This window comes from Myodes glareolus, chromosome 1 (genome assembly GCF_982192425.1).
Source record: "Myodes glareolus chromosome 1, mMyoGla1.1, whole genome shotgun sequence".
NCBI lineage: Eukaryota > Metazoa > Chordata > Mammalia > Rodentia > Cricetidae > Myodes > Myodes glareolus.
Window position 1 is genome coordinate 15795098 of NC_142026.1, and position 25488 is coordinate 15820585.

Here is a 25488-nt window from a genome sequence, read left to right on the forward strand (position 1 = left end):
GACTCCCCAGAGCAATCATGTAAGTACACACAGAAAAAAATACAATAAATAACATTTGCATTTTTTTAAAAAAGAGGATGGATTTTGCTTTATCCTTAGCAGCTTCCATCTTCAGAAGCTATTTAGTTTACCAGCCTCTGTTTGTGACTTTTCTTAAAATGACTCCCCTTTTGTCATGCAGAACACAGAAAGACTTCAGGGTCCCCACCCAGCCTTCATGCCCACGTGCAGCAGCTGAGGTTCACATACCACTCCGGATGCCTGTGGAGTGAGGTCACAGGTATTTCAGTTCTGTGAAGGAAGTGAGACTCACAGCGAAGGGGAAGAATGGCAGCCAAGCCTGAAGACCAAGGTAAGACATGATTTCAAGATTTTACGACTCTCTCTTTCTCTCCCTCTTATTTCCTCTCCCTCCTGTCCCTCCCCTTTTCTCCCCACCTCCATCCTTACCTTCCCAATAGCATGTGGAAAATGTTGTCCTATTATTTTCATTTAAAAAATGCCTTTGAAAAGTAAAAAAAAAAATGTTAGCTTATGTACAATTCAGACATGCATTTCAAAATCTTACTGGGTCTAAAGATAATTTTTATATGTTCCGTTGGTTCAGTTTGTCGTTATGATCTCACTGTTTCAGGCTGGCCTGAAACTCACTATGTAGACACAGTTGATTTTGAACTCACAGAAGTCTATCTATTTCTAACTCCTCAGTGCTGGGATTAAAGACTTGCAACACCACTTCTGGCCATATGTTCTCCTCTTCTTCCTCACCCTGTCTTTTAGTTTTTACACCGTGACCCTGGGAAGCTCTTAAAAGTGTGTGTGTGTGGGGGGGTGTTTGTAAAATACAGAAGACCAGGGAAGTCACTGTGAGACAATGTCTTCTACATAGGACAGGAAAGTTGTATGCATCAATGCTCAACAACATGGCTGACCAAACATAACCAGCATAAGGCTAACACCAGTTGAGATGTGGGCACGAGCAGGGGAAATTCCATATTGTTCCACCCACAGATGAAAAGCTACAGCTGGCCAATGGCTTCTGAGAGAGGGAGAATGAGGCTACTCCAGGACAGTCTCTCACATAGGTTATCCAGTCCCGAGTGGTCTGCCTTGGACCCAAGAACACATGAGCAAAACTAAATAAAAGGAGGAACTTATATATACCTACCTGCTGGTGGCTCACAACCATCCGTTACTCAAGTTTCAAGGAAATCAGAGTCCTCTTCTGACTTCAGCAAGCACTATGCACACATGTGGTGCACAGACATACATGTAGACAGAACATTCAAACACATGAAGAAAGTAATGTCAATCCACTCTCTGAAAAACGAAACAAGGCTGGAAAGATAGTTCAGTAAATAAAGCGCTTGCTGCTCAAGTATGATTCTAGAACATGCACGAGCACTAGCATTAACTGCAACCCCAATGTGGGAACGTGGAGACTGATACATCCCTGCGGCTGGCTGCCCAGCCAGTGCAACCAAAGGGGCAAGCTTCAGGTTCAGCGACAGACCCTGTGTCAAACATAAAGGCAGAGAGCAACCCCCAAATTGACCGTTGCCACTTATGTGCATGTACACACGTGTGCAAGCGTGCCTGCACACACATGCATACATGCACACACATGCATAAGAAATACTTTCTCAGAAAATGAAAGAAATGACAATGGTGCCCAATAATCTCATGTCAACGTAAGTCTACATTGAGTGCCTTCACTGTGTGGAGTCATTGTACCAACTTGTGTAGTGTGGGACAGAAAGTGGCGGCTGTGACCTTGGCCTCCTAAGCATTGACCAAAGGAGGCTCTCTCATTAGCTCATCAGAGCTGAAAATTAGAGTAGCCATGCAAAGGAAGTCCAAATTCAGAATGTCCCAGTTTGAAAGAAGTAAGAAAAGTTTTTCAGGTCTTTCTGTTTGGTTTTGGTCTTGATTTTGGTATAATTTTAAATTTTTTCTAAGGGAAATATATATGTGTGTGTGTGTGTGTGTGTGTGTGTAGACACACACACACATATATATATACATATACACATACATGCATATATACATAATTTTTGGATTATAATGTCACAAGTTACATCCATGAAGCCTCACCAACGTGACTGTCTACACAAGATCTGAACACCAGCAGAAATGCTAATGCGAATAAGGAAAATCAGGAGGCCTCAACCCTAGACAGAGAACTAAGGGCAACTGATAAATGCTGAGAGCTACAGAAGTAGTCTTCCCAAGGAAGAGCACATCAATGGGTTATCCAATCCTAAACGGTCAGACCTGCAAACACACACACACACACACACACACACACACACACACACACCATTATATAGACAGAGCAGGTTGTATTTATGCATTTGTGTGTGTGTGTGTGTGTGTGTGTGTGTGTGTGTGTGTGTGTGTGTAACAACAGTTAAAGAAAAAAAGAAGCTATGAATTTGAAAAAGCGCCATCTCTATTTTGAAGGCAGATTGGAAGCCTCAGCCTTTCAAGTCTGGTTGGGCCAGGTTTGGTAGAGCTACACAGAGATGATGGAAGCATCAACTGGGAGATGAGAAATTAAGCTTGGAGAATATGTTTACCTTCAAATTCTTGCATTCTGATTTGGGTCCAGGAGCTAAGAGCTGTAAGCTGAGTGAGAAACTGGAGTCATAAGGCTCATCACAGTCAGCCTGTCAGTTTTTTGCTGAATTTTAGGACCCTGGAAGTTATCAGAATCATGTGAACTCAGGAGAAAATTGTTTCTTAAGATAATCTGGATGAATATATACTGGACGTTGTTGGGGGTTGCCTTATGCTACAAGATAATTTCTGACTGTCATGTAAGCTCTACTTGTGATTTCACACGTAATCGCTGCTGCTGTCGTCTGTCACCTCTCTGGACACTTCTCCACATCACCTGTTATTTCTAGGGACCGTCAGATTGAACGAATTAGTAGTGATAAACAGCAAGGACCATTTGCCATGGATGAGATGTTAAGGAGCGGCCCTCCTTAGAGAGACCTAGCAGGCCCTATGCTTTTTCCCCAGTATGTCTTTTATCTAATATTTCAATGGGAATTTATTGGGTGTGGATACAGGATGGGGGCAGGGGAGGGGATTACGAGAAGTGACGATGGATGGAAGGAAGTCGCGGACGAGTTCTGCCTCAGACTCTCACGCTTCTGTGCGGGCCGACCTTGAGCAGATAATGGCCGTCTGTTCTCCATGTCCACTGGTGAACGGGCAAGGGGACGATGGTTAATAAGGTGGCAGAGGGGATCAGAGCACACAATGAATTTCACAACTGACAAGCTCCACGGACACTGGAACCATTGACCAAGTGCTCTGTGAGTGGGGTGACGTGCCCTCCTTTGGAGGCCACCAGACGCATCTGTCTGACCAAGAATAAATGTGGTGTGGCCCAGGAGAAGAATGGACAAATTCATGCTAGATCCTTGCATTCCTGCCTGGCAATATTTAGTTTAAACCCCATTCCAGACCGAGGGAGTCCGGAAGGTTTCTCAGTGTGATTTTGAAGTTATCTTTTTATTTTCACCAAATTCTTCTGGACAGGGATCAGAGTGTGGTTTCTTTAAAGAAAAGACAAGGGGTCACTATTTCAGGTATTCGTACGAACACCACAAATTTAAAGACATAAATATTTACACCGGAAAGAATGACAATTGACCCTCGGAAAGTCTGTGGTGTGGGTGGTGTTGATTTTTCTTTAAACACATTTTAATGGAGATGGGTTCCTAGAATATTGACTCAGAATTGTCAGCTGTGCTAGTTTGAACGTAGCTGGAGAGTCAGCAAGTAGATCAGGAAACTGAGTCACAAAGAGAAGGAATAAGCTGAAGGGGTACAAGAGCGGGGTTTAGAGGAAGTGGGAAAGTATTAAAAACGAAACAAGATGGAAGAACTATGGAGAAGCTTGGAGCTCAGAGTGGAAAGGCAAAAACAAAACGAAACAAAAAACCCTCAGCCTCTAAAGCGTTGAAAGGAGCAGGGTCCCAGCTGGCACAGGACCCACAGGAACCAAGAACTCTCTTTCCCTATCAGAGATGCAAGAAAAATGGAGGAGACAGCAGGGCATTTAGGTCAGGTGCTTCATGCATCCTATATTTGATAGGTGCCAGCTTTTGGGTTCTCCTCACACATTTGAACACCTTTGCTTCTGTAGGAAGAGGTCCATTTGCAGACTTTGTGATATTTAAGTATTAAATACATTTAATGCTGAAAACAGAGGCAAAAGTAACTATGCTGGAATTGTTGAGGGTTCTTTTTTTTTCCTTTATTTTTCCATTCAAAAATTTACAATTCCTCCCCTCCTCCCATTCCCCTCTCGCTCCCCCACTCACCCTCCTCCCTCTCCTCCCTCCTTAAGAGAGGGCAGGGAACCTTGCCATGTGGGAAGTCCAAGGTTCTCCCCCCTCTACCTCCAGGCCTAGGAAAGTGTGCATCCAAATAGACTAGAGTCCCAAAAAGCCAGTCCATGCAGTAGAAACAAATCCCAGTGCCATTATCAATGACTTCTCAGTCAGACCCCATTGGCAGCCACATTCAGAGAGTCCAGTTTGTTCACACGCTCCTTCAGTCCCTTTCCAGCTGGATTTGGTGAGCTCCCATTAGATCAGGCACACTGCTGTCTCAGTGGGTGGACCAACCTCTTGCGGTCCTGACTTCCTTGCTCATCTTCTCCCTCTTTCTGTTCTTCAATTGGACCTTGGGAGCTCAGTCTCCATTGCTCTCATGAGGGTCTCTTATACTGTCCTCCGATATGGAAGCTTCACTAAGGACTGTCTATGTCCGTTTTAGTTTGCACTTTTCCCATTTCCTTGTCTTTCCATCTTTCATTTTCCTTCTTGGCAATAGAATTTCCTGTGGCTCCTAATCTGCAGGTGTGATTCCACTCAAATGGTTCATCCCTTCATCAGGACAGAGTGCTAAACGGCCAACGCCAGTCTGATCAGCATAAAATTTAAACAAGAAATTATTTCCTCTTAACAAATCCCTCACTTGTTACATATAATCCAAGGACTGCAGAGACGAGCTTAGTTGGTCATGACCGGCTTGTGGTTGAAGTTAGATAAGAACGATGCTTCTGTCAATGATGAGGGCTAACCCTTCCCTCCGTGTCCACTGTCACACAGGAGCCTGTGTTCATGCACAGACCCTCCGATGTTCCTTCGAGGACCTGATGGCAGATGAGTGTAGAGGCCTAACCTCTGGGTCAGACTTAATCCACAAGCCGTTGCCTGACTCAGATGCTTGGTATAAAAGCCTGGCACATTATAAATCTTCAAAAAACATTATTCTGATAGTTTTTTAATTTTCACAGAAGTTCGCTATGCCTCTTCATAGCCATTGATTCTCAACAGAGGAAGTTTCAGGACGCGATTCGGGTCACACCAGGGGTGATCTCTCTCCACAGACTCCCCATCCCACCCGCAGTGAGAGCCCCCAACTGCACGAGGACCCTTCTTTCTGCTCTCACCCCTCGGATCGCATTTACACTTTCCACCACCTTTTCTTTGAGGTTCCTGCCTTCAAGTCTCCTTGGCCTCGCTGCCTCCGATTCCCCTCCCTGTGTCTGTAACACCTTCTGCAGCGATCCTCCCTGGAACTCAAGAATCTGTTCTAAGCATCCCAATAGTTTGCCTACAGTCACTCTGCGGTAAGACAGAGCTTCATGGTGGCAGGCGTATGGAACAAAAAACTGATTACCGCATGGTGGCCAGGAAGTAGAGCGGTGGTTGTAGGCTTAAGAATTACTCTACTTGAGTTAGCAACTCAATTTACCTTGTAGCTCAGTTTTAACTGCACCACATTCCATCACAATCATCATCATCACCATCATCATAGCAACTACAACTATCACTTATTAAGTGATACTATTATACTATTCTAGTATTCTAGGCATATATTTCTATTTTAGTATGCCTACTACATTTGTAAGATATGAGCCAGCAGTGGTGGCACATGTCTTTAATCCCAGCACTTAGAAGGCAGAGCCAGGCAGATCTCTGTGAGTTCAAGGCCAGCCTCATAGACAAAATGAGTTCCATAACAGCCAGTACTGTTATACAGAGAAACCCTATTCCAAAAGAAATCAATCAATCAATCAATCAATAAAAACTACCAGGTATAAATTACTATATTCCTTTTGTAGTTTTAAAAAACTAAAGCTCATCATAATAAGGTAGCTGACCCCAAATCATACCAGTAAACAATTAAGGCAAGATGCAGCTTTCCTGTTTTGACAACATTATGTGTTCTCCCCACTGCCAGACACTCCCCAGGGACTTAGTACAGCATATACATTCAGTAGGTACAAGATGAGCATTGGCTCATCTGACTGATGGACCAGCCAGGAGGATGCAGCCTGGTTTAGATGTGTTCAGTTGAAGCTTCGCTGTGCATTCAAGATTGACAAGTAGAAGAATAAACTCTTCCCATTTCCCATTCTCCTATTTCCTCTGCATAGTGGAGAAACGAGCACAGACTAGTAGAGTAAAGGCTGCAGGCAGAAGGCGTGTTCTCCAAGCTCAATCCCTTCCTTTCTGAGAGTCAGGCTCCGGACTCATCCTTCCCCTGCCGTCCCCAACAGCCAGGTAGGCCACCACTGCTACCTATGCTTCGGTGCTTTCTTGACAGGTTGGGTTTACTGAAATCACCAATAACATACTCAAGACTCCAAACAAGATTCCTAAGATGGAGAGAAAGGAGAACAAACTACAAGATGATAAAGTGTCCATATCCAGAGGGCGCTAAGCTTGAGTCTGCCAGAGGAGCATCTGCTAGCTAGCTCCCTTTCTTCCACCTACCAAATGCCAGGCACATTGCAAGACTCTTGGCATATACAACTTCTCTTTAAAGAACTCACTACAGCCTCGTCCAAACCCTCTAACAGGTGTGCAGAGTGGAAGCATTAGGTTTCATCTCACCCAGACGGTAACAGACAGGAAATGCTTACTCAGTCCTTTCTCACAGCCGTGCGTCTTCCTAAGCTATACCTGGAGGCACGACACTGGGGTTCTTCAATGTCCCACTACGCCACCCCTCTCAGCGAACTTTAGCATTTATACAACATACATGGAAACCCACCCTGCATCTCTAGCCCCTTCCCACCTCACAGCTCACTTCTGAAACTGTGAGTTCAGTAGTATGCAAATGAATCCAACCCTCTGACGGAAACAAGAGATGAGGGGGAAATTATTTGCTAATTATACTTCTCCACACAGCTCACTTTCTCAGCTACCTAAGATGCTCAAGGGAAAGACGGCGATGTGCATGCTTTCTATTGTTTGCCTCCTCTCGGTCTTATACAGTGCAACGAATGCACGAAGCACTCAAAAGATGCTGCAAGTGCAGCATGCTCAGGGATGATAGACAGCAGAGGCCTTCAGACACCCTCCCCCCAGAAACCACAGTTGCACTGAGTCATGGGACAGGGAGGCTAGGGGTAGAGCTCTTGACTGCTGTTTCTTCTCATAGGACTCTGTGCACAAACACATTTTCCAGACACCACGTCCAAGGTGAATAGAGACGCAAATCATTTCAGATGTGGTGGCTTCTTGCTCTGAGTAGAAACACCGTCCTAATATATGTTTATCTTTAACTCTCTCTCTCTCTCTCTCTCTCTCTCTCTCTCTCTCTCTCTCTCTCTTTCTGTCTGTCTCTGTGTGTGTGTGTGTGTGAGAGAGAGAGAGAGAGAGAGAGACAGACAGACAGACAGACAGACAGACAGACAGACAGACAGTGAGAGAGAGACACACAGTGGGCATCACTTGTGCTCATGAGTGGAGTTCTGAGGACAACTTTCTTTCTGGAGTCAGAGTTCACCTTTCCCTGTGCTGAGAAAAGGTCCCTGGTTGTTTTGTGTCTGCTGAGGTGCACACTCTAGGCTCTTCGGCTTGGGGCAGTTCTCCTGTCTAGGTCTCCACCTCCTGCCTTAGCACAGAAGTGCTGAGATTACAGACGCTCTGACTACTGCATCCCACAGTTGTTTGAGCAGGGCTGGTGATTGAACGCAGGTCACTAGCTTGTGCATCAAGTGCTGTTTACCTGCTCAGCCATCTTGCCAGTATTCACTTCCCAACATTCTTGCAATATTTAAAAAGTAATGCCAGTTAAGACATCCAATAGATGTTAGCAAGACACCATGACTTTGATGGTTTTAGGTTCCAGCGTGCCTTGGCTGAGGAGTGGACTTGAAAGCCGAGATTAACGAGACTCTGACATGACATTTACGCTTTCGGTACTTAGAGTACTTTTGGATATTTTCAGGCATTTACACATTAATTTGCTTTTTTTCTCAAAACTCTGTGAGTGAGGTAGAGCATAGATCATCTCCTTTTCCAGATGAATATCCTCTGGTCCAGCCAGCAATGCAGCTCCCCAACATGGCAGAACTGCTTCCCTCATCAGCCCTGGCACTCAGGAGGAAGAGAAGGACATGTCCGGCTGGTGTAGATGGCAGGAAAGAGTCTGGGCAGCATGATTCTGCAATCCTGAGTGCTTCTGGCCAGGCTGGCCAGGCCACCTCCTCCTTTCATCTCTGCACCCCAGGCCCTCTTTGTCCTAGCCAGTTCTCACTTGCTCTAAGCACAGAAGGTTGCTGCTTACTTCCAAGTTGGATGTTTACTGGTGGGGACTGGGTGCCAGAGTTTGTGCTGCTGACTGCTCTTTCTCAGCACTCTCCCATGGTGCCATCTTTTCTCAGCTTGTTCTTAAACTCACTTTCTGACCCCCCTGGAACTCTGTGACCCTTTCTCAGGTCACCGAAGTGAGTTCCCCGAGGGCTCCAATACTGCCTTCCCTATGTATTTGTCATATCTAAGCCCTGCACAATTTAGAGACCGGAGCTCACCAAATCCACCAGACTTGGAAGCCCATCCTGCAACCTGATGTGTTCAGCGGATTGGAGAAGTCATCATCCCGCATTTTCCATTTTCCAGTGAAAGCATTATAGAGTCGGGTTCATTAGGGAAGCCCCATCCTATCTCTAACAGCCAATTAGGGAGAGAGCCAGTAGAGCCCTCTATCTCTGTTTCATCTCCTCTTAAATCCCATATAGACTTCAATTCTATGTGAAGTTACTGCAGATCCTGGGGATGATATCCTGATGGCTCTGAGCTTGCTTCCTTATCTACTGTTTTATAATATTCCGATGCTTCTGAGCAGACGTACTGTGCCGCTGCAGTTTGGAATCCCAGCTCTTCTGAAGGCTTCATCCGAGTGGATCAGAAAAACTCTAAGCGCTTAGTTTTCTTCATACCTAAAGTATTTGACTGCATCAAATGTTTGGAGAGCATTGGCTTATGCACCTCATCTAATTGACAACAATTTAGGTGAAGAATTTACAACTTTTGTTTTCTTAATTTGTATTTCACTATGGTCTCTAGGTCAAGGTGGTGGCAATGTTAGGCCCCCATGCAAAACAGTAATGTTATATTCCCCATACAAGAGCAGCGCTCTCTCTCTCTCTCTCTCTCTCTCTCTCTCTCTCTCTCTCTGTCTCTTTTTCTCTCTGTCTCTCTGTCTCTCTGTCTCTCTCTGTCTCTCTGTCTCTGTCTCTGTCTCTGTCTCTCTCTCTCTCTCTCTCTCCCTCTCTATCTATCTCTATCTCTCTCTGAAAGGAGTCTGCACATCAGAGAACACAGGACACAATTCACTGAAAAGAAACAAGGCCATTTGTGGCCAAAGACTTCTTCACTATACTCACAGTATCCTATTAACTACTAATTATACTAGGTGGTAAACAAGCCATGAATAGTATATAGTATGCATTTTGGTATGAAATATCTACTAACAAATCTACACATGGTTGCTAGAGTATAAATATACTATATATGAATATCTATACTATATTTATTATTGTTTGGAATCACTCTAGGCACAGTCTTCACATTCATTTCACTGAATTCTTGCTGCTGTCTTGCAAGGTGGAAATTATCATTGTTTTATAGATGGAGAAATGGAGGCTCAGCAAATACACGAGAGATAAATCTGAACAGAGTCAACTAGTAATGCCTGAGATAGCAGGGCTCCAAGGGAGCGTGTTGGGTTAACAGATACCGTTATCATATATTGTCCATAAGGTTAAATGTTCCTAATGCAGTATTTCTCTATGTGTAGCATGCTCACAGAGTCTAATTTAATTATCCCTAAGTGGCGATGAAGTTCATTGATCTTGAAGTAGTTTATGTTCACTGTGGAACAATCCAGCAACGTTAAAAAAGTAAAACTATTACAAATGATTTCAGAACCTCAAGATAACCACTGTTGGTGCTGTGGTGCGTATCCCATTACAAATCTTCCTATGTAAAAACATATATGCATATCCATGTTATCTTTAAGTAGAATACTGCTATAGATTTCATTCCCTCTTTTCCCCTTAATTTATCTGTACTAGTTAGTCAACTTGACCCAATCTAGAATCCCCTAAAATCTTAATTTCAACTGAAGAATTATCTACAGCAGGCTTACCAGTGGGCATGGCTGGGGAGGATTGTCTTGATCGTTAATTGATACAGGAAGACTCTTCCCATTGTGGGTGGCACCATTCCCTAGGCTTGGCCTTGGCCTATATAAAATCGAAGAAAACCAGCAAAGAAGCAGGCGAGGCAACATGGGTTTATTCACTTCTCTCTGTAAGGTGTCTCAAACTTCAGTGATTTAACCACATGATGAACCTGGAATTGTAAGCCAAGCAAGTGCTTTACTTCCTAAGTTGCTTTTGATCAGGATATTTTTATTACAGCAAATAAAGGTAGAATAGTATAGAGCCTTATCTACAGTGTTATGGCATTTTAGGAGAGAGATCACTTTTAATGGTCAGTAGTATTTTAATGCCTGGATATGTAGTATCCAGTATCTCCCCAGTGGATATCTGAAATCATGGAACTCTGTAACTCAATGTCTTTTTCACATAACAAACTCTGTAGCCTTCAATTGCTCAGTCAATAGGGCTGAGGAGTGATAGAAAAGCTAACACAAATTCCTTGCTCCTCCTTCACAAGTTTGTGGGCAGAAGATTTGTCCTCACCACAGACTTTAGCAATCTCAACGTGTCTCCCCCTCTTCTTTTTATTAAGTTGGGAGCATTTGTCTTTTTACCCAAAGGGTGCACTTCACAGCCTCTCGGCATGTCTGAGTTTCCAGCATCACTACTCTGTGCTTTGGAGTCATTGTTAAATAAAACAAGGTTAATTGACCACGAAGACCTTGATACCTGAGATGCCTGAGTGACTAATGAAGACTTGGCAGTGTGTACAGTATAGATGCCCTAGACTAGTGTTTCTCAACCTGTGGGCTGTGGCTGAATGACCCTTTCACAGAATCACCTATCAGATACCTTGTATGTATTTAAATTACAACTCATAAGAGTAGCAAAATTATGGTTATGAAGTAGCAACAAAAGTAGTTCATTTGTTCATCTCTTCCCTGACAAGTATTTAGTATTCCTTTCACAAAGTTTATTCCCTTCCTTTTTCTCATTTCCTTCTTGGTTTCTAGAGCAATTTGAATAAGACATCCAGATCTGTATTGGCAGACACATAGTGACAGAAGCAGCGTCAAGATTGTCTGTCCTAACAGTCCGACTTTACAGATTGCCCGAGAGAAGAGGTAGCTCAGTATGTGTCAACGTTACAGCCCCGAGTTTTACATTTGTTTGTTAAGTTTTATTGATTCAAACACTACACCTATGCCTCCTATAGACCTTCTAGATGGCAAAATCTTCTTCCCATGAACCAGACATGTGTAGCACAGAACTCTTCCCACGATTAGAATGCTTTCAGTTGCTTTTTTCCCCCCTGTTTTTCCTGTGCAAGGTTTTCTTTGTTTCCAGAGAGATCAAAGAATGGATTGCAGGGAGAAGGTCCTTTTGCAAACATTCCTGGGGCGCTCATGTCTTTGGATCTGGGGACCTTTGATAGACTTCATAAGCCCAATGGCAGCTTCCTGGGTCTCTTGAATGGTTTTATACAGTAACACCAGTTCTCCATTCTGTGCATGATTGTGCACACAGTTGTGGGCTAATATTTCCCATGGTGGATGAGGGCTCTTCTGAGAAGCTGCTCACAGCTCAAAGCCCCTCCTTTGGGAGGACATTTTGGAAGCTACAATCTTGGTCTGATGCATGCATGCATCTGTTTTTCATGTTTTTCCAAACTGGGAATTGCGTTTGTTTTCCCCTTGGTTGTAAGAAGGGGAAGGGCAAAATCTAAAATTAGGAATCCCGTTGAACAGAATGAACACTTGCCTCTCAACAATTTTTGTTTGCTTCTTATCTTTGGTTTATTCTAGGAGAAAAAATTATTAGCATAAGGGTCAGGGGAGCTGGCTTGATGAAGCAGTAAAGGAAGTCAATTGGAAGACAGGAGTGTGTGGCGGGAAGGCAGATAGGAAAGCCATCAGAGTGCATTTATTGCTAATAGATGATTCCAGACTTCCTCGATTAAGGGGGGACGTGCGGAAATCTGCTTGTCCATTGTGCAACACAGAGAGTGAGAGGGAGGGGACCCAAAATTCCTAAAGGGGAAAAAGTCAGGGCAAGTGAAGCAGGTGTTTCCTGCTGTCCATTCCTCAGAGGAAAGCTCAGCCTGGGAGTTTTCCACACCCTGCAAATTGAGGAAGCCATACTTTTCCATCAACCTAATTTAGCGGTCAGACAGGCAGCTGCCAACACAGCTTCTCCTCCTCTCCCTCCCCTTTCTCTTTTGCCCTGACACTTCCCCCAGCCTCAGAGGTGTGAGCAGCACATGAGAAGTCCATACAGATGTATCTCGTAGGTGAATCCAGCTTCCCAAACCACCCACAAATCCCCCCGAACCAAACAAAATCAAATAATATGAAAACAAACTTGCCCATACCCATCCACCTTCATTTTCTTTCCCTGTTAGTATTTAATGTGAGCATTGGTATCCGTGTCCAATACATACCTTTCTTCATTCAAGGGAAAATAATAGGCAGGGCCAAACATGGGGTGGTCCATTGCTGTGAGCTTGTTCAATCCAGTCTCTCTGAAACCAGTGAGAAAACCAAGATATTCTCGACTTACAAATCTTCGTTATGTCACTATGCCAGCTATATCTCTGTGTGCTTGCCAACTTTCTCCCCTTCTCTCTTTCTTTCTCTGCCATCCCTCCACTGTGGACTTATCCTTTTTCCTTCTAACAACAAGTACTCCAGAAGCAAAGTAAAAGAAGCGTATGTGTGAATATGCAGCATGCACCCCCAAATCTAAAAACACCAGAAAAATTTAAAAATGTATCCTTAGATATTTTTTAGACTAAGGGGAAGTAAAACAAAACAAAACAAAAACCTGAAGCTAAGGATGAAGGAATGAAAAAAGATGAAAATGAAAGAGAGAGAGAGAGAGAGAGAGAGAGAGAGAGAGAGAGAGAGAGAGAGAGGATGATCTGGGGGATTGAACGATGTAGAGAAAACACCATATATCACCCAGATGTTTGTCTACTGCGGCCCAAACATCAGGCTTTGGGGAAACATTTGGAAGACACAATGCTCCTTTCAGAGCAGACAACTGCTCACGGCCCCATGCCCTCTCTCCCTGTGTGTGTGTGTCTACCCCTTTCATGCCTCTTTGTGGTCAAGTTATAAAGGCCTGTTTAGTGGGTGGGATGACGTCACACTGACCACAAAAGCTTATATTTCCTGCTACTAAATCCACAGGCCCTGCTGACGAAGCGGTCATTACAGAGCGAGCTTGTTCTGTCTAGGTCACTCTGAGTGGGGATAAAGGCACCGGGGGCAGGGGGCCTGTTGAGAGAGCAAAGCCATTATTCCCGAGCGTGTCTGCTAGCCTGCTGATCCTCATCTTGTTGGAGCTAAAGGATGGAAATAGAGCAGCCTTTGTGCTTCCTGGGGGCTCTTTCTCAGGAAGGATCGGGGAGCATGCTGGGAGGTCACATGGTGGAGAGAAAGGAACAGATGAAATCCAGGTCGTTGATTTCCATCTCTCCTTTCTATACAGAGGGATTCTGCTCCTCCGCCTCTGGGTATGGCAGTCTCCATTTTCCTGAAGGAAAAAAGGACTTCATGCAGGGGACCGAAAGTGATCACGTGATTGAAAGGATGTGTTTTATTCCTCAGATGCAAGCCTCAATTCTTAAGGGTTCTTACTGTACCTGGGACACATAGCGACTGTGGCTTCTCCACTTTGAAAGTGTCAAAGGTGGCTTCTGTTTTGGAATGTTATTTTCGTTTTGCTTATTTATTTTCCAAGCGTCACTGGGAAAGAGTTTCTCTTTGTTTTCGACCATTTGATGCTTATCTATGACATGTGTTGTGTTTGTATTTGCCCTAGTATGCCATACCTTCTTGTATGCCCCTTCCTTTCACCCGGGGCCCTTTCTTCTGTCCACGTTGGTCTCCTAATGTCTACACCATTAAAGAAAACATCTCCCCACCTCCCGATAATCATTGACAGTCTTTAACTTCTCAGAAGGAGACTAGAGCTCTGGGGTGCCTCCTATATCCAGGATAAAACGTTGGAGGCCCAATCTTAGGCAAGTGTCTTGTGGCAATGTCAAGACTCGATAACACTATTATAGACTTAAATGCAAGAGGAAACTTGCCAAGTGGAGTCTAAGAAGCCACACCAAGTATTGAGAACAGCAGCGAGGGATGAGCCAGGACCAGGAGATACCATGGAAGCAGTGGCATTGGGGCAGGGCGGGCAGTGTGCAAGATTTCAGCAGTCGGAGGTAGATTAAAGGTGACAGTGTGGCGAGTCCCACCCAAGAGCCCCTGTGTGTCATCTGACATTACAGCGGCGTGCTGCACGCCCAGTGGGACTTGTGTCATCGGCCTCTGGCATCTGAACTGCAGATGAAACAAAATTACGCAGCTACAGCTTTTGAATATTTCAGACAATCCAACTAATTTCAACATTGACGGATGCAGAAAACCACTGTTTAGCCAAGATAATGTGGAATTTTCCTAGCCTCAGTTCTGAGCTTAGACAAAGGGCTCAAATTCCCACATTTTCCTTTTTTTTTTCCTTTTAATCCATCCCTCTGCCCCATCTTGAAGGACTATTATGCACGGGACCACAAACCTCAAAAGGACATTGGAACTCCACAGTGGCTGGAGAAAGGCTGTGTTACCGCTCGCCATATAACCCAGGTGACTGGGATAAGTATTTGCCTGGCCTAGTTGCGTACAGGTTCCTGTGGGCCAGGTTTGTTTAGGTTGATACTCTACGGAAACAAAAACTTGGAAAACTTCCAGGTTCCTTTTACCCTGTGTGCCTACCATGCACCGACTGGAGGAGGTATGTTTCCTGGTGAGGCTCCTGGCTAACTTCAGGGGCCTCTGCTAGGAGCCTCCGTGTGGACTAACACACCAGTCGTTTCTCCTGATCTGAAGGTGGGGCACTTGGTATGTTTCTGCAGTTTCCCATAAGCTGCCATCGCCTGCCACAGACATTAGCTCTGTTAACCACATTTTCCCTGGAGCGCACGAGATGAGCCGCTGGCAGAGACTATAACCACCATTTTCATTTCCTAATTTAAAAACGCCTGTGTTTGGCAAAAGAGAGAAGACAAGTCAGAAAGGCAGCTTCAGGGTGCCCCCATCGGGAGATGGTCCTGGGTCTCCTCCATTGGAGTGTTTGAGGGAATTCCAGAAGATGAAGTGGCTTTCAGAGAAGATGGGCATTGCCACTGTCACCCTCTGAAAGCAGAACTAGGAGAGACAATGTGACAAGTTGCAGTATACTATTAAGCTAATCAAAAAGTCAAGAAACAGAGAATATAAAGAAATTGATAACTAGAAGTCAGAAAAAAATGAGATTTTAAATTGGCCAACTAAACAACAGAAGCAAAGAGAGTTGACTGAAGCCAAGCTAAGAATCCAAGATATTATCACCAGACTCTGCAAACCTAACATAAAAAAGAATGTTACCCCACAGGCAACGCCAGGAGGAGATCAACCCCCGGGGAGAAAAGTGTGAATGGAGCCAGAAAGCAAAACTTGATAGCAGGACAGAGTATGAACCCACAGAACCCATAGCCTGGGTCAACATTTAGGAAGATGGGAAGACAGTAGAGGCATTAACATGTGAATCAGGACACATCTGCCACAGATACGGGGGTCATTCAGTGTAAACACATATGAAAATAACACAGTGTTCTCCCAGAAATTAGAATGCATGCAACTTTTTTCAAAATAAAAAAAATAAAACAAAACTGGAGGCCATTAGTCTAGAACTCAGAGTGAAGATTATTTCATTAAAACTAGGGATGGGAAGCATATCCCTTAATAATTAGGGGGGACTCCATGAAGTTGCTCCTATATTCATTGCCTCTAAAAAAATAAACAGTGCTTTGGAAAAATGACAACTTCAATCTTTGTTCCTGTGACTGCAATAGTCTCTGTTTTGACCTATTATATAACTTATCTCTGTAACGCACAGTCTGATGCTATCTACTAATCTCTATTTATCTACCCACCCATCCATCTTAAGTGGAAAGAATATGTTCTGCATGATTATGGTAACAAAAGAATCATTTTCTATATAATATTAAATGTAACTGTTGAAAGAGAAGAGAAAGTCCGTCTTTATTCCTAGATGTGATTTCCATGATCCCAAGGAACATTCTTGACTGATTATTTTTCCCCATGTTGATTCACATTTGGCTGAACTAACATGATTGGCTCTTTTGAATTTGGAAAGACACGTCTTCACTGACCCAAATAATCCATTTGTTGATTTTACTCAAACTAATCTATTGACTGAATTTCTTGCCATTGTTTTCAAGTGGGATGCTAATTGTCCAGCCTCGTTCTGTGTTTGGAAGAGGTTTGCAAGTGTGGGTTCATTCGCCTGAGACCAGTTTTCTGGAAGGCTGATGAGGTTACAGCACTTCAGGAGTAGAGAAAATGAATAGCCTGGGAGACGCCCAGTGTAAATCCCAGACTAGAGAGAATCTTGTGACCAGCAGGAGTCTCGCTGACTGTGAGGTTTTCCAAAAGCAGATGTAGAAGGCTCCCATCTGTCTAACTCCAATGTTTCCCCCTACCGTGCTGCTGTCGACAATGCTTTTTAAACTTCGAGCCTAAAGTACCACCCGACTTTTTCTTTGAACTTTGGAAATGGACCTGACTCCATTTCATTATTTTTCAAAACGTATGAGAATTCTACTGTTCTTGGCACAGCCCACACATGCCAACGGAGCGTGTGTTTCATGGTCAACTTAGTACACCGTCCATGATTGCAGAGTGCCTCTGACACCGACTTGAGGACACACCGCGTATGTGGCTATGTACTACTGGCAAAGTCAGTGTTATGCCAACACTAACCCTTGCTTGTGCTTCAGGTGATGGGGACAGGAGACCCATATAGTGGTCTAGCGCCCTCTTGTGGCTGTCATACTGAGAGTTTTGCACTTCACAGCTACTGGTTGGTAGGATCAAAAGCTGCTACAAAGCACAAGTATACGAACTTCTGCCTTCTTCCATTAAGAATACAACAATGATCTTGTGAAGCTAACTCACTGGCGGCAAACCCACTCTACTTGGCAGCAAATCCACTTTACTTGGCGGCAAATTCACTCTACTCTGAGCCATGAAGGACCCTTTGGAGTGTGGAGATCAACTAGGTGTGAGAATTTAATAGGAACCTTAGGAACAAATGCACTCCACATGCACCGCGTAAGCAAAATCAATGATCGAAATCTCCTCACCAATTTGAGGATAACTTGCAATTTTTCCATTCACCCTTACCTGAACTCACTCATTCAATGACTCCCAGGCCTACTTGGTTTCAAGTCATTTCACAGATTTAATCAGAAAGCAGGAGAATTGGGATAATATGATAAGTGATCACAAAAGTTGAACTCAATAAGCATGTGAATGAACCCTGAGTGGCTCCGGGGAAACACAAGTGAATGTTAGCAGTGCTGATTTACCACAAAGAAACGTGTGTCAGTGATCACTATGGTGTGACACTGGGCTTCTGGTCCCTTGATCGTCAGGAAGAGACAGATCAGTTTGGGCATGTAAATAGTACAGGAGCATGTTGTCTTTGAACTACGTTATCTTTAATAAAATTCCTAAATTTTTGGCATCTTTGGTAAGTTATAAGTTTATTTGAGAAAGAGCAGCTTTCTCTTACCGTTCAAATCCTTCCAGTAGTCAAGTCCTCTTGAGTTTTCAATTTAGAACCTTTCCAGTCCTTGCACATTCATAACTATCATAACCATCTCTGGAAAATCATAACGTGTGTGTGCACATGTTTGTGCGAAGTTGTATGGCATATGCAAATCCATTTTCATAGCTTTTCTGCTTCTGATTTCCTAGCGTGTAATAGGACCATTGGCAAACATCCACCTTCCCTGCTATTCCCTCAGTTAACTGCTTTTCTCTGCGGCGAACTTTTTATACATCCATGCCTACTTGCATATGTCAGTTCACACCCTGGAAAGCTATGGACACGTCCTTAATTCTAATTATACGGCATATAATGTGCACAGGTCACACTTACTAAAGCCTATTACTTCACAGCACTGAGAAATGAAGAGTCAAAAAAAAAAAAAAAACAAAACAAAACCCAAAGCTGAGAAGAGTGTTTGCGAATAGTAAGAGCCTTGTGATTTCACTCCCAGGTTGAAGGAACAATAAGATGGGTTTCAATTTAAGCTGGGTTGGGGAGATGCCATGTGTGGCTTTCCAGTTTGATCGTGCTCTTTCCAAGAAGTGGAATGATATCAAAAGTAGGGATTGGGGGGCTGGAGAGATGGCTCAGAGGTTAAGAGCATTGCCTGCTCTTTCAAATGTCTTGAGTTCAATTCCCAGCAACCACATGGTGATTCACAACCATCTGTAATGAGGTCTGGTGTCCTCTTCTGGCCTGCAGGCATACACACAGACAGAATATTTATATATAATAAATAAATAAATAAATATTTTTTAAAAAGTAGGGATTGACTTGGGTTTTCTTCATAATTTTTTAGCACGACGGTCTCTTTCCTTTGTGAACTCTGTATTAAACCTTAGAAAAAACCAGCTGACGCAGCATGATGGGGGGCAGGGGGCTCAAACTAATCTAAAACTTGAAACCACTTAGCCCTGATTTTTGGATTTGTAGTATACTTCAGGACTCGGGAACCTGTTCTTCACTGTATCTCTTCACAGAAAGCTTCCACCACGCTTATTTCATTCAGACTGGGGTAGGGTTGGGGTGAGCATCTTCTTTGGAAAAAGCTGATTCATCCTTACAAGGTTGAAACTTTGGCCTCCAGGAAATGTTGGTTTGAATTTTTGCTTATTTTCCTCATAATAGTTCACCTACCTTCAACTTGGCAGAAGAATTAATAGCCCATGTGATAGACCTTGCCGATAGCCCTGGGCTATAGCGGAAGAATTCTTTCTCCATTTCCTCTCTATGGGAAAGTCACACAGGATTGTCACCAACCTGCGAAATAAACCACCCACCTGGTCATGAAAGCATTTCACAGCCAGGAACTACAGTCCTATTTAGCGGTGCCATATGGGAAGCAGAGAGAGCTTTTCTCCACATGGGTCTGTCACACATTAATAGAGGACATTTGCTCTATGTTTCAGCCAAATGCCTGGACTTTTCTGAAACACATGAGAAGATGATTTTGGTTTAACATGCTAAGGAACTGGATATGAACTCTGTAAAATGAATCAAAACTCAATGATCCCTGCATCGGTGGAGAGATGTGGCATGCTAGTTGCTTTAAAGAGAAAAATACCTCAAAGTTTTAGAGAGAGCACAGGTTTCAGTTGTCTTTGTGTGGCATAGCCACAGAACAAGAAATGCTTAAATAGGATAGAGTATTAGAAATGATCTCCAGTGCATGTGCATAAAGAAGATGTCTCAATAAAGCAATCCCGGATCTTTAATTGTTCTCATGAGAAGAAAGAAATAAGCTCGGTATATCTGAGTGGTCATACTCTTGAGAAGTAGGCAACTATTATCTGGATGTCAAGACTAAAGTGCAGCCTAGACTTTCATAAACAGCAAATTATAATCAAATCAGAGGTTTCGCTAGTGCAAGCTCAGCTAGTGCAAGCTCTTAGGCTTTGTTCCAGGAGCATGTGTCAGTGTGACAGGATGATAGTCTCTGTTTCCACAGAAAGATGCAGAGACCCATGCAGAAGAACCTTTAGGAAATTCTCTCTTGTTTCCTAGAGAAGAACATCAGTGGTGGCTGTGTATCTATTTCTCCTCAATTACTTTTGTTTATCTTGTTTTGGAGACTCTTATTGTATCTGAATGCGCTTTGTGAGGTGCCAAGGAAGAAAATCAATCAGCTGACCGCCTGACTGGGAAGCCTAGGAACCACACAATGACTGGTCCTGGAAAATATCCCCAACCATACAGTAGGACACTTTTATCTCCACAGTCATCAGCAATTGTCTAATTGGACTATGAGGTCTGTTTAATAGGTGGGAACTCATGCCTGGTCCTATAAGCCCATTCACCCGCCCATGGCTGGAGCAGTCATAAACCGCAGTGGAGAACCTATTCTTGTTTTTTTTTTTTTCTAAGCCAATACGATCTTTGTTTTTTATTTTGTCTTTTTGAGATAGGATTTCTCTGTAGCTTTGGAGCCTGTCCAGGAACAGCTCTGGTAGACCAGATTGGACTCAAACCCACAGAAATACACCTTGCTCTACCTCCTATGTGCTGGGATTAAAGGTGTGCACCACCGTCGCCTAGCAGCCAATGTATTTTTAAACTGTATTTTAAGTACTTATACCCATATATGTGTAACTCTCACCCCTCTTCTGAGTAGCTTCTTTTTGTGGGAGATAGAGGAGTCTGCAGAAATCTACAGCTGGTCAGCATGCAGAGAGCAAGTGACTCTGGTGTATCTAACCCCGGCTGGTAACTCTACAAAATAATCCTTTCATATGAGTCTTGGGGAACACCAAGTAAAGAGGAATAGAAAGATGTTGAGAGTGGGGGAGCAGGGGATGTATAAATGTTTCATACATAAAGGGCAACAATGTAACAAACACAGATCCTTTGCTTTAGAACCTGTTCTTTTGGTTGTTAGTTAAAAAAATATTTCCTATATCACATGAAGAATTGAAGAACAGGTGGCAGGTCTTTGCTGCCTATTTGAGACTGTGTCTCTTTGCCCCATAGACTAACTTAAGAATGATGAATACATATGCCCGTAGATAAAGAAGAGTTAGAACATGGATAAGTTTATCACCGAAGGAAAGACAGCAAGGAAATCATAATGACTTGCTCACTGAATATGCGAGCAATGGATGGGAAACCTAGCAGTGTCTCAGAGGCAAATGTGCTTTAAGGGAGCATCATGGGAAAGAACTGGGACGAGATCAGAATCCAATCCTACAGGCTGCAACGTACCCGCGTGCTCTCAAATGAATCAATATCTCTCTCAAAAGCTCAGTTTTCACGTGGAAAATGAGAGTTTGTGTGTGTGGGTGGGTGTGGGTGTGGGCGTGTGTGTTGCATAGTGTGCATGTGTATGTGGTACATGGTGTGCATGTGTGTGTGTGCATGCATGTGTGTGCACAAAGGTGACCACATACTATAGCATGAACATGAAAGTCAGAGGACGATTTGGGGGGAGTTGGTTCGCGTCTTCTACTCTGGGTTCCAGAGATCCAATCCCATTGCCAGGCAATTGCTTTTACCTGCTGAGCCAGCTCACCAGCCCAGCTTATTATTGGTACCACGTTCACTCACTGGTGTTGCACTTGGCAGAGGCACTTAAACAGCTGAAGTGGACCAAGGCTTTGGAACCATCCGTGACACTCCCGTTAACAGGATGTGGCAGTGGTGGAAACAGGGCCCTTGCTCAAGCGGTGCTTTGGTTTAGAAAGTAAACAGTCCCTCCCTGGAATTCTGTCTTGGGAGCAGGAGAGTGATAACATTCCAGGACCTGACTTTTCAAGCCACATCTGCCTCTCTCACGTCTGACAACGGGGCTTAGAAAGGTTCAGAGAGAGACCCTGGGTAAGGCCGCACACCTCATTCCACACGGTCGTGTCTATCAGCAGGGCTGTCTTTCCTGCTGTCCACAAAGAAAACAGTACGGTCATCAGTGGCCAAAAAAGATCCATGAACTGTCAGGATGAATAGATAGCTAATAGCAGGGGAGAAATGGAAAGACAGCTTGTCAGGAATCCAACTTTTAAACACATCCTGTCCCCTCCGAAAAATACAGGGAAGCATGGAGAAACATAGTCCAAAATAGTGTTTCTCAACTGTCCAATTGCATAGAGATCAAACAGATGGAAGGCACAGAACATCAACTGTCCATGGCTGAGGGTCCTTACATTCTGAAGTCCCGAAAGTTGCAGGATGCCATTTTTAACCATTTTTTTTGCCACATCTGTTTGGCCCACCGAGGGGCCTTCAAGTAGAAGGACGCGCGGACACAGGACACAGGTAAAAGCAGGAAGGCATGAACGGTAGCGCCAGCTCCATTTCCTTCCACTTGGGACAGCTTCTGCACACCAACCACCCTCTCAGAGCTCATTCATATATTTATAATAGCAGCGCCACCCATTTTGCAGGATGTTTGTGGGGAGCAAATCAAATGGAGGGTTTGACAGCATCTGGAACAATTTCAGAGACTAGGTGACAGGACGGCCATCTGAGGTCCCCAAGGGTATGTCCAAAGATTAGACGGCAGTGTGGGTAGTTTCCCTCCACTTTCCACACTACAGCCTCCATTGCCCCCATATTTGTTCACTGTAAATGAATTCACGTTAGGAAGAAACACCCTGGAGGGAAGAGTAGGAAATGAGGGCATGCACTCACCAGACGCTACAGGATGGAACTTGTCTCCTCTCACACTCCCTCAGTGTGGCTTTCTAGAATACTGAACATTGAGATTTGATAACTATACTCTTTTTATCTCATTCAAATAGTGTCCAACTTATCACAATGCAGGGTATCATATCTTTCTCACTATTTTAGTGAGAGAGAATCCTGGAACACGTGCTCAGTTTAACTAAACAAGCAATTTTAACATCAAAATTGCTAACTATGAGAGGTAATAAATAGATGGATTAATTTATTTACCATTCCATGATTTGTACATGTATCTGAATATTATGGTACATTATATATAAATATGTATTTTACTTATTAATTAATAGTAACCTTTTCACTCATTTCATTATCTAAGAATGAAGGAAATAATAATATAAACCTCACAGGATTATCAGATTTAAAAGATGTGGCATATGTAAAGTACTCTTTTTAGGGGCTACCGTGGTTTGAAGGAGAAAGATCCACATTTGTCTCATTTGAATTGCCACAAGACTAAAACTCAAATGCAAATCTAAACCCACCTGTCTGTGCTTAGTCGGATGCTCAGTGCTTATCTTTAATTTTCTATTTTTTTATTTTTTAATGTGAAAAGAATTTTTAAACAAAAACATTTTCAATATAAATTTGCTTGTTTCCATGGTGAATCTAAATTCTACCAAGGTGACAACCAAGACTTCCCACCACAGAAAGCTATTTCTTAGCCTACGTTAACATCTATGCTGTGACCTGAAGCTCCGCAGTGTGTATCAGAGCCCTGGGGTGCTGGGGACTCTGCCTTCTCTTTCACCATCTTGGATATGTTCATTTGTTCCAAACACACTCTTTGCTTACATCATCTGTTTTAAATTACTGGTCTAAATATAAGTTTAGCTTTGCTTTACATTTTTAAAAATTTTAAAGGTAGATGAATTATGACAACAGAATGACTGGATCTGTTCTACACCCTTGCATTGTCGGGGAAACAATGACGTCGGGGAAAGGACGTGCACAAGGAAATGCTTAGAAAGCAGGACATTAAATCAAACACAGTGACGGAAATGAAAGCTGAGACAAACTGTGGAAGTCAATGTCCCTTTTTCCCATTCCAAGGTGGAAAAAAAACACAAATTTTGTTATGCAAAAATATGCAACTCAAAATGTACTCGGGCATATGTACAAACACACACATACCCAACCAGAAGGGTAGTTGTAGCATTCATCTTGGATGTGGGTACAAACACACAATCAGTGAGGTAGGTGTATTAGTTAGCTGGGAACTGAACACACAACACACACTCTCACACACACACACACACATACACAAATCAGTGATACAGGAATACAGTTACTTTTGTCTCATCAAAAATCACCCCAATACTTAGATGTTTAAAACAATCATTTATCCAGCTTCTGATTCTTCGAGTAGAAATCCGCATAGCGGTAAACCAGATAATACTGCTGGCATTGTTGGGATCTCTCATAGAAGTATGGCGGCACTTCTAACATAATAGCTCGGGGGTGGCAAAACTGGAAGCTGCAAGACCTCTTAGTGACTGGAATCTCAAGTCTTGGTGACAAGACTTCTTGGTGACTGTAGCAATGGCAGTTTCACTGGTTGGAGGCAAAGCTTAGTCCAAGTTTGGGCTGTAGAGGTGAGCATTGCATAAGGAAGAGCATGCTCGCCAAGATCTATTGGAGCTGGTTTTTGGAAACCAACTATTACGTTCCCTGTGTTGAAACAAAATTTGCCCTCCTTTTCTTATCTTTACTCCGCATATTCTGTGTAGCACAAAGTAAGCCCATTTCTCTGCAGGCCTTATTCCTAAAGACCCAATGTAAATGCTCTTGGTTTTCACTCAACTATCACTTGAGAAATGGTACAGTTTTGAGTTTTACAGCCACCGTGATAATTCTTAAAAAGATTCACTCCATTTTGTCACCAATCAGCTGAGGCAGTGATACTCAGTCCTGATCAAGGGGAAAATAGCTAATAGGCAGAATAATGCCCCCTAATAAATTCAAGTCTTAATCTCTGTGAATCCCTAAATGAATGTGTGTGTTGTGTAAACATATAGTGTGTGTGCATGTGTGTTTGTGTAGTATATATACACATATGAATATTATAATGTTAGATGGTAAAGGGGCTTTGCAGATAGTTTTAAGGTGAGAGACATCCAGACAACCACCGAGTCTTGAAGGGCTACAAATGGATTCTCCAGCAGAGAGAAGTGATGTGAGGACCAGGCCTGCCCCTCATGGCAAGCTTTGGAGGTGAAGAAAGGGACCATAAGACTGAGGGCTGGGGTAGCCTCTAGGAGCTTGGGATGCTCCTAAGCTTATAGACAGCAAAAAACCAGGCACCTTAGTTTGTTAAATTCAAAGAACAAAATCCCAACAATAACCGGAAAAGAAATGGATTGTCCCATGAAGCTCCCAGGAAACATCAGTGACTGAACAACTAAATTTCAGCCCGGTGAGACTCGCACTGCACTTCTAACCCCCAGAACTGCAAGAAAATCAATTTGCATTGTCTTAAACCCTGTGTGCTTGTGGTAATTTTGTATGGTAACAATAGAAAATGAATGAATCTATATGATGGTTGATGAACAGAAATACAAGGCACCATGTTTTCAGAGCGACATGGTCTTGCCTCGGCCTCCTGGTCTACTGAACTGCAGATCCATGCTGGTTACACTCACCAAAACACAATG

General features: G+C 43.4%; 1 long non-coding RNA gene across 1 annotated transcript; it reads left to right on the forward strand.

Moving 5' to 3' along the window:
- The first annotated feature begins 298 nt into the window (after window positions 1–298).
- Window positions 299–18076, forward strand: LOC146896172 (uncharacterized). The gene is made up of 2 exons (XR_014999942.2): window positions 299–352; window positions 13979–18076. It is a non-coding gene; the product is annotated as an uncharacterized LOC146896172 (long non-coding RNA).
- Window positions 18077–25488: the final 7412 nt, after the last annotated feature.